The sequence below is a fragment of the Phyllostomus discolor genome, chromosome 7 (assembly GCF_004126475.2).
Source record: "Phyllostomus discolor isolate MPI-MPIP mPhyDis1 chromosome 7, mPhyDis1.pri.v3, whole genome shotgun sequence".
NCBI classification, from domain to species: domain Eukaryota; kingdom Metazoa; phylum Chordata; class Mammalia; order Chiroptera; family Phyllostomidae; genus Phyllostomus; species Phyllostomus discolor.
The window spans coordinates 102,910,131-102,922,849 of NC_040909.2; the positions used below are offsets into that span (position 1 = coordinate 102,910,131).

Below are 12,719 nucleotides of genomic sequence, written 5' to 3' on the forward strand. Positions count from 1 at the left end.
TTGTTTACTGTGCTGAGTCGGGATTCTGGGCCAATGGGCAGCACAAGGGGGAACCATGGTGTCTTAAGTGCATTAAATCTTCATATTAGCCCCCTGGCTTGGTAAACCTTTATGTTGGCTTTGTTCTCTTTTTTCCAAGCATGACAAACAAGTGGTTTTTCTTTTTTACTTTAATGATTCTTTAAACAAAAAGGGGTAGTTCAGGGCTTTCTTGGAGGCTGATAGGTGTGTCTGTTTAATGAGGTTTTTATTATACTGTATTGGCTTCCCTGAAAAGAAATTACGAGCAGCAAACAGCTGATAATAGAACAAGACTGGAAGAAACAATAACCACGGGGGGAAAAATTAGTGTGGCAGCAGATGCAGGCCTTGCAGGTTGGGGATGAAATGCCACTTGCATCTCCCTTGGCCACCGCTCTACCAGTAACAAAGTGGATGTGGGCACTTACGTGCCAGTTATATATGCGCAAAAGATATGGCTGTAGATATAGACCCAGCTAAACTGCCATCTGTGGAGGAAGAAGGGTGGTGAGCTCAGTCTAGACAAAGATGAGTGAAGCTCAGAGTGCGGGTTTACAAGGGCTGGTCGGTTACCATGGAAACTAATTGGCGCTAATAAGTAAAGGGACATTTTAACGGTGGGAACAGAATAGGAGGGGCTATTTTTCAATATCACCGTTACCTAAATTAATCTTTCATTTTTAGGAGTATCCTTACTTAATTCCTATGATAAAGCTCTTCCTTCCACATAAAACCTCACCCTGATCAACAAACATTACATTCAAATGCTGAATATCATCTTTTAGAATGTGCTGTATTTCAGGTTTAGATCTTTCAAGACAGAATCAATTTCACTTTTTTTTCCTTGAAAAATAAACTGTTTGCAGATGGCAAGGAGAAAGGAAGGGAGGTAATGGAAAATTCTTAACTTCTAAACTGACACCGCTGAGCACTGAAGCTGGCTAGGGAGAGAGGAAAGCTGGGAACTTATCCTACAGCACCAGCTTCAGGTTTTTGTTTGAGTTGATTTTCCCCTAACAAAAGCATTTCAGAACATCAACCAAAAAAAAATGTGTTGTTGTGGACTCATTTTACAAAGGTAATGTTTATAGACACTGCAGAGAGCAAGAATTAAGATCACAGCAAGTGGGCAGTGGCTATTGCTCAACTTGTACTTTTTAAAAACATGTTGTAAGTAGGACAAATAGCTGGAGTTCTCAAAGAAAAGCAGTGACTGAGATTTAATGAAAAGATTTACAATTAAGTTAGAAGCAAAGTGTGTTAAAAAGTACTTTCAACGACAACGTAGGTCAGAGCCAGGGACACTTGGGAAATGTCTTTAAAAAGGTGTGTTACAAGACCAGGGTTGATAAAACATGATTCAACACCTTCACAGTTTCTTAAGTTTTACTTTTGTAAGTCAATTTCCAGTTTAAGAGAATGCAAACTACCTTAATAATGTCTCCGGGGTCTTCAAAATCTATGCAGTTGAGGTAATCCAGATTTCCAGACATGAGTCTGGTTGGAATAACCAAAAAAAAATTTTTAATGAAAAAAATTGCCTTACAATAATTGGCACAATTAAAAATTTATGGTGCCCAAGGGAACTTTTAGCCCCGAGGTGCCCCTTGCCATTGCTGAATGTCTCTGTGTTGATTATGTATCTGGATTTAGCTGATTAGTTGTAGTGGTTTCATGCATATACTATATATTGTGAAACGGACACCTCTTAATCAATTCTGGGAAGGAACCGAGCAAATGAATCAGGACTCCAGCCTCTCATTCTGTTTTTCTCTCCTTCTTCCCTACTGCCCAGTGATAGGAAAAACTGACTGTCTGAACTTTACAATTCTCTAATCCTGTGCTTCAGAAAAATCGCACCAGGAATCATTTTTAAGCAACATAACATAATATCACATAAAAATTCCTGGAAAAAAAACATGCTAGTCAAGTCAGTTTTCCTAAATATTGAAATAATTCCGTTTGTGCTACTGGTGCTCTAAGTATTAGATAGCTATCTACTTATAGTCTAGATTTTAATGCTTTAGGAAGGTTTAAATTTGGGGGATTTTATTCCTGTGGTCCCCCTCACAGTTCATAGAAATTCAAAATTTTAATTGTTGACTTCTCACACATTGTCAGGGAGTTGATAATATTTCAAATTCCTGATTTTCAAAATTCCTTAGAAGTCTGATTAAATTTTTAAAAGGTGAGATTTGCAGCAGTTAGTTTACTTTCAGATATCTCCTAAAGGTGGTGTAACAAGTATAGTCATTGTCTGGTTCAGACTGCTATCAAAGTAATTAGTTTTATAAAACCTTTTAGAGGAGAGAGAGACAGAGAGAGGGAGAGAGAGAGAGAGAGAGAAGGAAAATGCATGTAAGAAGGAGGTATTAAAATGACCCAAAATTGAAAACATTTCAAAGCAAAATTGTTAATGAGCTGTTTGAGCGATACGGACATTATAAGTGCAATTAACTAGAAGCCAATAAAAATAATCAATGACAGAATGCAGCCCTCTGGTACCAAGTGCTTTTACAAAGAGATGTCTGTGAAAGCAGCAAGTGATTTAAAAAGCCACCTCTATCTGTGGGTGCGCGTGCTATTTTACACACATAGAAACTAAAATGATTTTCATTGACTATTTCTGAAGTTCAGCCTGTGGCAAACAGTGAAGCTGTATGTGGGAATAGAGAAGTTTCTGCTCTTTGCTGCACCCCCACCTCCTGCCTCCCAAGGAATGTTGGAGGCAGCCCCGATCTAATCAAAGGAAGGTAGGAGTTTAGATTTCAAAATGTAGATGTCACATTTCAGTGCAAACTGCTCCTACATTAACACTTTATCAGGATGTCAAAATGAAGCTTTTATTTTGAGGGCAGGAAGGGAGTGCTCTCGGAGAAGATTGCCCTCACTGGGTTGGCAGGAAAAGATTTTCATGTTTCTCTGCCTCCTTTGGAGGGTCCTAAATGTCCCCGGGGAGCTCTGGGAGTTGAGAAAAGTAACGCAGAACTGGCCACCAGGAGAATCCATTCCCTCCACCTTCTCGTTGGCACCTCCCACTTCTCTCTTTATAGCAGTCCTTTCTCTGAGCAAATCTCAGGTTACTTGACCGGGAGTTCTCAGACCTCCCGCTTCAGCCCTGCCCTCAGCCTCCCGTCGGTGAGAGACACCAGCCCCAGCAATTGGATTGGGCAGCCCGTCTTGACACACCACTGTGCTGAGTGCTTGAGGACGTGTTTCACCAGATGGTTGGGGTTAGTGTGTGTCATCACGTTCGAGTGGGGATTAGGAGCAGGAAGGCTGCCTTGCTGGAGCTGTGTGGTCTTCTCCAAGTGAGAGTTGCAAGCATCAGAACGACTTTGCTTGTGGAACAAGAGGAGGGATTCATTTTCTGCAGCCCCAAGGAAAGCAGGTTTTTTTTTCCAGGTAAAGTCAAAGAATGCCTGCCTCTCTCTCTCTCTCCCTCTCTCTCCCTCTCTCTCTCTCTCCCCTTCTCTCCCGTTTGAATGGAATGCTAGCCCAGCACACTTGTCAAAGCCAGTTGTTACTATCTTCTCAATGCTGCTATTGTACAGCTGACAGATAACAGTGAGCGTCGCTTGGTGCTTGGCTCTCTTTGTAGAACTAACACTCCTCCTGCCTTGCTCTTGAAGGTGAAGCTGCGAAAATGTCTTTTGGAGCCGCGTTTGCACCCTTTAACATCCTCGTTACATACTCAAAACGGGAGCTATACGTTGTAAAGGATGGGTAAGGCCGAGAAAGCCTTTATTTTAGCTTTCAAAATTAAAATTCACTTCCAAACTGTTGCATTTTACTACTCCATTTAGAAAGATTCTTGCTGGGGTCTGTTCCTGAGTGGCTGGCAGCGATGAAATGCTTTCCTAACCGATTTTTGCAATGTTGATTATATCTGATTTATGAAGGACCAAAGTGTTTTTAACCAGTTTTGGAGATGGGCTCCAAACTTTGAAAACTCCCTAAGGGCAGCGGCTGCTCTCTGAGCAGCTGATAGAATAGCTTGAAAACAAAAATGCTTAGAGCTAGAAGAGAAACAGAAAAGGAGGAAGTAGGAACAGGCTCTTTAACTTAGCCCTCAGCAGCTGCAGGGGAGCAGTGGGCGGTAATTCATTTGCAGATCTGTTTGTGAAAGTTTTACAAGTCATTGAAAACTGCAGCAGCATCTCTGTAATGGATCATTAAAGTCGCTACATTTATGGGTTTTAAACAGGCTATCTGAAGTGTTAATTAAATGTAAATAGATTTTCTGGCTTGGTTATAAACAAACTTTTTTTAAAAAAAATGGTTTTAATTATAAATTAGTCATTAGAAATTAATGGCGATCCAGTGCCTGAGCAACATAAAATGAGTTGTCATCATGTAAGTGGGGAGCCAGTAGCAGAACCACTCTGCCCAAAGCACCCACCAAAATAAAATCCAATTGAACACAACAATGAGGTTTCCACACCGTGTTCAGTTTGTGGCATAAAAAGTCCTTTCGAATGGATGCCCTGTTTTTACAGGGATCAAAAATTAAGTTTCCAGTTTTCAAATGTTTGGCCGGGCTAGGTAAGTCAGTGAGTTACTCCCTTTGCACCCTAGCCAACTTGCCTTCCCACATCAATCCTCATGCACCCGTGGAGCTCATGGTCTGGTTCCCATTGGACTCTCCCTTTTGGTAGGGACACCCAACGCTGTTGTCACCTGCCGCAGGTGAAGAGACCCAATGAATAATATGGTATATAAGCTCCTATTCTGAAACAGGAGCTGCGCAATAGGTTGTATAACAGGATTTATGGCTCCCGCTTTGTGATTTTTATATTCATCTGAATAAAGATGCCCATAAAATTATGTTTCAAGTTGCATTATATATACTTTTTACAACCAGACAGTTGATATGTTTAATGATTCAAACAGTATTTTAGCGTAGTGTTTACTTGTGATTCAGAATGTTCTCTGGTTATGGTCTTAGTTCAATGAGAAAATGTCCCCTTAAATAACCATGCAATTACTAAGACTGAGCATCAGCCGATTTCCAATATGACATAACCTGAATAGGACTAAATTCATAAGCTGAAGTCTATGGGAATTCCAATCATTCCATTTTGGCTTTACAATGGAGCTGCAGTATTTTTAAAAAGGGTCAGAAAAGCAAACAACTAGCCCACGGCGAGTCAGGCTTAGGACTATACACATGGCATGTGGCAGGTACAGTGCTGACTAGTGATGCCATTTTTCACTATCGCAGAAATATTTCTGAAGAAAGTAAAGTTCCTCCTCATAGATGGGCTTTTCGATGAGATGCAGCGCGATGGCATCTAACAAAGGGAAGTTGCTGTGGAGCCACTGGAGCCCACAAGCTTATGTTGCAAATGTTGCAGATGGACCACCAGGCCGCCTGCCCAGGAGTCTGACAGTGTGTGAGAATCACGCCCCACCCCTGCCTGTCCCACGTCTGTTGTAAGCAGGGCGAGGAAGATGGAAAGAAGAAAGGAAGTGCTGAAGAATAATAAATTCACACCATAGGAAGGCAAAGTTGTGTATTATTCCCCCTAATATGAAGTCACTGAGCAAAACTTAGAGGGTCTGCTTGAAAGACAGTGCCCACAGGGCAATCCCAGTCTCTTGTCAAATTCTGAATCTACTGTTCCAGATGGTAAACATTCAGAGGCATATTTATGGTGACTTCCACATACCTCAGTTTGACATTTGGTTTCTTCCTGACAGCCCTTCGGCTGGTAACACACATGAATTTCCCATCAGTATTCTAACAGCTGTAAAAGTGTTTGAGCACCAGGGATCCCTGGCTCGGGGAAGTGAGGAATAACTGGGGTGCAGATCTCAGTTTGCGCAAGGATGCATCCCACTCTCCCAGCATACCATAAGGGGACACATCCTCCAGGCGAAAAGTGATCTGAAAGCTGGATTTATTAAGTTACAAAACCCGTCTTTATGGTGGAATGAAAAATTAGCATACATTAGTCCAGGTAGTCCCTGAACTCAAGGTTACTTATGAGTAGGGACCTTCATCAAAAAACTGAAAGGGGATCTACTCTGTTTCTTTCTAAGGAAATTTATGTGACTTGGAGACATCATTGTGGTCACCTCCATGGTAATAGTAGAGACGAGGCAAATATGACACTTGGCATATTTTTTCTTAAGTTATACCTGTATATCCATATGGGAATGAGTAAGAGCTTGGGTCTTTTGTGTTTTAGATTTTAAATGGTTTATCTTGTAAAGATCCATAAATCGGATTCCTGATGCTGGGTATTGAGCTTTCCCCAACCAATGCCATGTGTACGGGGCCAGCCAGAGGGTCAGGTCAAGACATCTGGCCCCCCTTTCCCTGTGTAATATTTTTGTATGGAGCGCATAGAACAAACTTAAAGGGATTAAAAATTTTAAGAAGCTGATTCTAAAAAGATTCTTATTTTTATTACAATGATTAACTTTGAGGGAAAAGAGGCTCATATATGAAAACAAGTCTATGGTCATATGGTTAGGTGAGATCCATGGAGGGGAAAAGGTACGTGAAAGAAGATATTTTTTGGAAAAACTTTGTCCCGAAATGTGTTTCTTACTTCAAATATTTTCAATTCTACCTCAGTACACTGGAAAGGAAGGGAATTAGACTTTTAGTTTTTTTTCTCTAATATTCCCCTCACCCCCATAGCTAATCTGTCATCAAATTCTGTGAGTCCTTCCTTTCAAATGTCTCCCACATCTGGCCCACAGCTACCACAGTAGTGCGATCAGCATATCACATGTGGCTCATTACAACAACCTCCTAACTGGTCCACCACCTCCATTTCCCTCTTCTGTCCACCACTGCGGACTGAATTTCTCAAAACACTTCTTCCATCAAAGTTTTTCCCAGCTGAGAAGTCCCACATGGACGCTCAGTACCCACAGGATGAAGTTTGGATTTCTCAGTCTGATGCACTGGCCCTCTGCTCTTCGGGCCCAACTTTCTGATCATCTCTCCCAGCAAATTCTTACAGTAACAGCAGTCTACCCTTTCCTGCAGCTAAAGTGGCCAGCTCAATGTCTCCCCTTCCTGGCCTCTTCTCTAATCCCAGTCCACTCTAGTTTTCTGTCTGGTTCTCAGTAAGATGAGAGTCTGTCATCATGCGCATGGTTCCTTCTAGTTCTATGTTTATAAGACTGTGTGTAGAATATCCTCATCACTTCAATACACACATCCTTCAAAGTTTCAGCTTAAGTTCCACCTTCTCCAAGAAGCACCTCTGCTCCCGCCGCCCGACTGTTACATCTCCCAGTGATGTTCTCCCTACCTTGAAGCTGACCATTAGTTATCTGTGGGTTGCACTTAGCATAGTCACCTTGTTTTTTATCCTCCTTTCTACTTGGCCTTTTTAACCATTGACTCCTCAGATAAGGTAAAATCTTCTAGAACAGGGACTGCTCTGGTCCCCTTCTATGCCCCCCAGAAGCCACTCAAATGTGTGTCAACAAGCTCACAGGGGCATTCAAGCATTCCAGGTGCTTTTCTCCCTAGTTAGCCCACTATAGAGTGATTCACCAGCTCTAATAGCCCTCTGTACCTGTGAGAGGAAAGAAAGAACTATGATGAAACTTGATTGGTTGTATTTTGGGGTACCTTAGGAAAAATGTCACATAAGCAGAATATAAAATTATTGCCCCAAATTAAGGTTGTGTATTGTATGAGAAATCCTTATCTAATTCAGTTTTCTATGACTGCGGTAGAAATTACATCTATTAGCTGCCTGTCTGTGATAGAAAATTTCAAATATGATTTCAGAAGCAGGAAAATACAGTCTCTGGGTTCAGACAGACTGGTGTTTAAAACCAGCACTATCACTAGCTGTGTGGCTGTGGGCCAGTGACTTAACTGCTCAGCTCCCTCCTCTGTAAAGAAGAGATGCGAATAATGACCCACCCTGGGGATGTTACGCAGAAAATGTTGAGCACCTGGTACAGTACGTGTGCATCAAGTGGAAGAGAAAGTGCATATGGAGATACAGGTCTAGGTTGCATGAATGAGTTCACCTCAGTTATGTCAATCATTAATTCTATCTATTTATGGTGTGTCTTTAGCCTTTTCTTCCACTACCAGAAGCAGGGGCATAGGGAAGAAAGAGAGATCAAGAGAGTGAGAAAAAGGGAGAGAAAGGAAAAGAGAGGGGGGTTGCTGCTCTGGGCATTTAGGGATTTGGAGCAACTGAGTTAATGGTTCTGTAGAGACAATGGTGACTGTTGAATGCATTCTGCCGGGAGGAGCAGAGGCCTGGGTCCTGCATGAGAGGATAATAAAGAGCAGGCGCTGGGCGCAGTGCTGGGGAAACAAAGGACTGAGCAGTGGACCCCAGCAGGGAGTGGAATTCACCAAAGGGTCATGTGCTCCTCTTCCTTCCTCCTGGCCCACTATTTAGAAAGAAATAATAACTTGGCAAAACATTGTGGAGAGTCAGGTCAAGCTTCCAGAAGTAATTGGTAAAGCAAGATACCATTTAGACAAAACAAGGGGCTTGGACCTTTGCCATCCCTCACCTCCAAACCAAACTTAACAAAAAGCTGAAAGCAATCAGCTTGAGCTCTGGTCTGTTCGCAAACCTGGCATCCACCGTCAAACGTGCCTTCAATCTGTGGCCTTTCCCCAGAAGGGCAGCTGACTGAGAAATTACCTCACAAAGCACTGAATGCCACCAAGCGAATATGTCCTTGGATGCTGGTCATTCAATTTCAGTTTTCAGGATCTTGGGATAGATCAAAGGATATTCTTTCTGATCCTGATCATCTGGTGTGCACCTGCCCCGGGGCCAGGGACAAGAAAGAAACAGAACTCCGCTAAGATGAAGCACAAGGCAGTACTTCTGGAGATCCTTCCCTCTCATGTCTACAAACCTTTCAAAGAACCCGTCTTCAGCTGTCGCATCTAAATTAGCTCTCTTTGCCCTCAAAATTTGTAATCCATGGACTACTGTACAATAATGCATGACACCTCTGTTAATTAAAAAAAAGTGGCTCTCCACTTTACTTTCAAAGGTAAATCCTTTTCTAACCTGATTTTTGTTTTTACAATTCAGCTACAAATTGGTGGGAAACTATTTCTACATTTTCTAAAATGTGAATCTAAGGGACTCAGACGTGTCCCTGTTTAACAGTAGCGAAGGTGGTTGATATTAAGTTGCAATGGTGAATAAATGAACAGACAGGCCATGTTTCTGGGTAAGAAATGTTCATCAGAAAAGATAAAACCTCCAAAAATTAATCTGTGCACTTTACATAATGCTAATCAGATTCTCCCACAAGGCTAGGTGGCTGAGAGTGGGAGCAGAATTCGGGAACTAGGAAGGGCCCAGATGGCTCTGGTTGAACGTAACCTAAAGATGTTGAGTTTGTCATCTGGATAATAAACTCGTGAGCAAGCCTAGACACTTTTGTGAGAGAAGAGTACCATAGTAACCAGGAGACTTGCTTTATCACATACCCAAGCACGGTATAAAACTGCAATTATTGAATTTTCTGAACCTTAAGCAATTGACTCAGACCTAGAATTTTATCTGCTATCGTATATTTTTGCTCTTATTGTATTCTCCTCTGTTTCTCCTCCATCATTTTGTTGGTATTGTCCAAATCTTTGCTTCAGCTACACATTGCTGCTGCTACATACCGGTGATGTTGCTACAAGTAACTGAAACCCCAAACCAGCATTTTCCCATCTGCAAATAGGGCTACTAGTAGATATATGCAACTTGTCGAAGTCACAGAATAGAGAAAAGGCCTAAAACAGGTTTGTCTCAAGAACTCAGGAAAATCTCCCTGAATCCATTCACTTAATGAAAGAGGCCTAAAATATACCAATCTAAGCACCATCCCATCTTTCTGAGCAACAACAGAACACTACTAATCAACAAAATGGAAATCTGAATCACAGAGAGTTTTTGCTCATTGTCCAATTTTGTGGTGTGGTGGTATAGCTCAGAGGCAACACCTGCTACATTAATTTAAAATAAAACTGAGGGTTAGGCCTTTATAAGATATCCCAGGGTCATGGTGAGAAGTGATTAATTGCATGCCGAGTGTGCATTTATTGATAAATTAATTTAAAAGTGTGCACCTGTGGATATTTTCTTCAAACTCATATTACTAATAGGGCTTAACACGAAAATCACCTTTCTATAATATAACATGTCCTCTGAACAGACTTCTTGCCAATTCAAAGCCTCCCTCTGAACCCTCACCTGCCAATAATCAATCTTCCCCTAAATAGAATGTCCTAGTAAACAAATGTGCTTGGCATTGCATCCAGAAATTCTTGAAACTTCAGCTTTTAACTTTCGTGTATAAGAAATGCATCCCAGGAAAGAGAGGCCCCTGCAAATCACACGCTCCTCTTTTCCTCTTGAGAGCTTCATGCTGCTCAAAGAAAGGAAAGCGTTCTGAATACAGCAGATGAATAAATGCTCAGGGTATGCAGTATTTTTTATCTGAGACACCTAGAGGCTTCACATGTGTTGTCACATTCTTTTTCATAGATGACATCTCTATTTAGTAAAAGAGACTTGGGGAAATATACTCAATATCAAACAGATTAAATTACTTTTAGCAGTTGAGTTGATGCCCTAAGGAATAGCCATAATGTACTTCTAAATAGAATCAGAGCCAGAAAGAACAGGCTTCAGAAAGCTCTATCAGTGTGTTAATTCATTTATTCCATGTGGACTCGAGAACTTCCTGTGTATGTATTTCTGTGCCAGTACAGAGAGGAATATATATTAATATAGGACACCCTCCTAGCTCTGAAGTTATATCTAGTTTAGCTGTGAAGGGAAGACATGAACACAAGACAATTCTTCGTAGTCTTGAAAAGAATTTTGCAGTTAAATATCAATTATTAGTACTACTTAAATAAAAAGGGATGTCAACAGAGCCCCCTATTGGAGAAGGTGGAATCTGACCTGGGCTAGACTTCGCTCACTGCTTATAAGCAGATGAATCAGAGCAGTGATTCACCTACATCTACAAACTGTGTGGGGACAATTTGTTTACCCTCTTTTTCACTCAGTTTCCTTCTCTATAAAATGGATATGTGGTTATCACAAACGGTTGTTATAATAGTTAAATGAGATAGTAAAAGTAAGATTCTTAACACAGAGCATAGAACATAGTAAGTAATCAAATAGCTGTATGTTTTTTCCCAAGTGAAAAGAATGACTTGAGTTAGGGCTTGGAGTTAAATCGAGTATGGACTTTTCAAATAAAAACACAGTCTTTTTAAATTAGAGGACCCTCAGAGACGCACTGTGGGAACACAGTGAAGGGAGGCACTGAGCAAAGAGGAAAAGGAAGGAAGGAAGGAGGACTGGAGGAAACAGTGAGTGCTAAGAAGACAAAACAAGAAGGAAAAGCAAGCAGAAAGAGGAGAAACAGTGCGATCCTCTGATGCTTCTACTCTGTGCCCTTTTCTGTTCTACACATAACATGTCATAGCTCAATTAGGGCGCATTCTAGAGGGTCCTGACGCAGCAGGTAGAGAGACTGGACTTTATAGTTGAAGGTGCCTTAGGAAGTTTAAGCAGTGGGGTTTTCCGGAATGGAGAGAGATGCAGACATGGACCTGGACCTGGACATGGACATGGACATTGAGAGGGGTGCCAAAAATATTCAAAAGTTAAAAAAGGAATTGCCTAGTCTCCTTGATGACATTAAGAATGAGGAAAGGGCCCTGGCTGGTGTAGCTCAGTGGATTGAGCGCGGGCTGCGAACCAAAATGTCGCAGGTTTGACTCCCAGTCAGGGCACATGCCTGGGTTGCAGGCCACGGCCCCCAGCAACCACACATTGATGTTTTTCTCTCTCTCTTCCTCCCTCCCTTCCCTCTCTAAAAATAAAATAAAATAAAATCTTTAAAAAAAAAGAATGAGGAAAGGATAAGTGTAAGAAACATTATGAAGAAATAAATAACAATGTTAACAGCTTGGTGATTGATCAAATACAGGACAAAAGAAAGACAGTTGACATAGAGACACTGAAGTATCAAGTCCAAGGCACAGGAATGGTGACATGGCCTAAGGAAAACGGGTGCAGAATTGCATTTTGCGACACCGTACATTTCCAAAGTGATAATAGTCATTATGGAACAAATCTTTTTCTGTTATCTGGAAATTAATACCTGTGCTTGGGATAACTTTATAGTACAAACATGGTAAATATATGTATATATTAATGCTTAATAATATAATTTAAACATAAAATCTAATTTTCTGATCATCAGTAGACATTAGAATATAAAACTGTGACTTTTTAAATGACATATTCCTCTTTGGATTAGAAAATATATATATTTTCTTAGATTAAGAAAATGGTTGACTAAATAATTCTAGTTTTTTTTTAAAAACTTTGGGGAAGTAATGAATTTTCAAGGTAGAACAATGAAGTACTTCTGTAAAACACCTCTCATTCTCTTTCAACTAAAAATGGTGGTGGAGAGGGTTGTATAATTTAAAGGGAGTCTAGAGGCCCGGAGAGATGAAATATTTAAGTTGCTTGTGCTCATAAACTTTCAGCTTCTACTTTGGCAGAGATGGGTTGCCATCCGCTTGCAGAATACACGAATAAGTTATTTTACAAATGTTATAGGCACTCCCTTCTTCAGTCACTACAAAGACAAATCATTCCTCATTTTAAGGTTCGAAAAAGGTTCCCCCACCTCCTGCTTGACTTTCTATTCCCCCT

At 41.0% G+C, this 12,719-nt stretch overlaps 1 protein-coding gene across 3 annotated transcripts in view; it reads left to right on the forward strand.

The window, feature by feature from the left end:
* The first annotated feature begins 3,104 nt into the window (after positions 1–3,104).
* The window catches only part of SULF1 (sulfatase 1), a 163,006-nt gene continuing 153,391 nt past the window's right edge, over positions 3,105–12,719 (forward strand). For all 3 annotated transcript variants that reach the window (XM_028533688.2, XM_036031199.1, XM_036031200.1), the window contains exon 1: positions 3,105–3,426. The gene's annotated coding sequence lies outside the window, so the exon portion shown is untranslated. The remainder of the gene's footprint in view (positions 3,427–12,719) is intronic.